Source organism: Palaemon carinicauda, chromosome 8, assembly GCF_036898095.1.
Source record: "Palaemon carinicauda isolate YSFRI2023 chromosome 8, ASM3689809v2, whole genome shotgun sequence".
Lineage (NCBI taxonomy): Eukaryota > Metazoa > Arthropoda > Malacostraca > Decapoda > Palaemonidae > Palaemon > Palaemon carinicauda.
This window is the reverse complement of record NC_090732.1, coordinates 143,470,000-143,472,499: the sequence shown is the minus strand read 5'-3', so window position 1 is coordinate 143,472,499 and position 2,500 is coordinate 143,470,000.

The window sequence follows — 2,500 nt, the reverse complement described above, 5'->3', positions numbered from 1 at the left end:
TATATATATATATACATACATATATATATACACACACATATATATATATATATATATATATATATATATATATAAATATATATACATATATACATATATATACATATATATATACAGTATATATATATATATATACATATGTATGCATATATATATATACATATATATAAACATATATGTATACATATATATGCATATATATACATATACACATTTATGCATATATACATATATATATGTATATACATATATAATTTATATATGCATATATACATATATATACATATATATGCATATATACATACATATATATATATATATATATATATATATATATATATATATATAAAAATACATTTATATATATACATACATATATATATATATATATATATACATATATATGTATATAAATATACATATACATATATATATATATATATATATATATATATATATATATATATATATATATATATATATCATCATCATCTCCTACGCCTATTGACGCAAAGGGCCTTGGTTAGATTTCGCCGGTAGTCTCTATCTTGAGCTTTTAATTCAATACTTCTCCATTCATCATCTCCTACTTTACGTTTCATAACCCTCAGCCATGTAGGCCTGGGTCGTCCAACTTTTCTAGTGCCTTGTGGAGCCCAGCTGAACGTTTGGTGAACTAATCTTTCTTTGGGAGTGCGAAGAGCATGCTCAAATCATCTCTAATCTACCCCTCATGATCTCATCCACATATGGCACTCTAGTAATCTCTCATAGTTTCCTTTCTAATCCTGTCCTCCCATTTAACTCCCAATATCCTTCTAAGAGCTTTGTTCTCAATTTTACTAAACCTATTGGAGATTGTTTCATTGTCATAACATGACCCATGTCCATAGAGTAACACCGATCTCACTAAACTGATAAATAGTCTGATTTTTATATGTAATTTCAAGAGATTGTATTTCCAAATTTTAACTTAACCTAGCCATTGTCTTATTTGCTTTTTTCAATCTTTCACTGAAGTCTAATGCTAAAGACCTTGTTTTGGAGATCATAGTTCCTAAATACCTAAATGATTCTACCTCATTAATCCCTTCTCCTTCCAATGATATTTCATCATCCATTGCATACTCTGTTCTCATCATCTCTGTCTCTATTTATCTTCAGCCCAACCTCCTGTGACATTTCATGCATTCTGGTAAGCAAGCATTGCAAATCCTGTGGTGTTCTGCTAACAAGGACAGCATCAGCAGCATACACTGGGTCTGCTAAAGTCCTATCACCAATCCAGTCTAATCCTTCTCTACCATCTCCGACTGTTCTACTCATCACAAATCCACGAAGAGAATAAATAACAGGTGACAACACATTCCCTTTGAGTACTTCGCTGTTCACTGGAATTTCATTTGATAAAACTCCATTAACATTAACTTTGCAGTTGCTATGCTCAAGAACAGACTTAATCAAATTTACATATTTAAGAGGAATTTCATAATAACGCAGTACTCTCCACAAAATTGGTCGGTGCACACTATCAAAGACTTTTTCAGTCCACAAACGCCATTAAAAGTGGATTTCTATATTCTACTCATTGCTGTACAATATGTCTCAAAATGAAAATTTGGTCAGTGCAACTTCTACATTTTCTAAATCCTGCTTATTCATCTCTCAACTTTTCATCAATCTTTCTCTCCAGTCTCTTTAGCATAAACATACTATATATTTTCATAACTTATGTAAGTGTTATGCCTCTTTAATCATTGCAATCAGTCAGGTCTCCTTTTTACAAACACTCCTGACTCCCATTCATCAGGTTTAGCCTCTTCATGCCACATTCTACAAAATAATCTTGTAAGTAGTCTGGGAGTCACTTCATTTTCTGTCAGTATCATCTTGGCAGTTATTCCATCGTACCCAGGGGCGTTCAATCTCTTTAGTGTTTTGAGGATAGCTTCGACTTCAAACACACTGTATTTTCATTCAATGGCACATGAAGGTCTTCATCAGCTTCAGGTATATAAATCAAATTATTCCCTTCATGTCTTCTATACATGACCTCACTAAAGTGTTCCATCCAACATTGTCTTTCTTGATCTTCTGTTGTTATAACAGATCCATCTCTCTTTTTGACGAGTTTATGCTTCTTCTTTGCTCCAGTCGAGATTGCATTAATAATTTCATGAGCAATTCTTACACCCTAGCCACTTCCTGAATTCATAGCTTTGTCAGTCTCATCTACTTTACTGTCTAAATATTCTCTCCAGTTATTTCTGGCCTTTCTTTTGACCCCACCATCAATACTGGAATATTTAACACGCTCTACCTTGTAATTTTCATTACATCCTCGAAAACTTTCAACAATCAATTTCTGTCTGTCTCCTTTTTATAGTATTCCAATCATCATTAAATTTTGATATCCATGGATTTTTTCTTGTCACTACCAACCGACTGATATATGTTCTTAATATCACACCATTCTTCATTAATTGTTATTCTTACCGTC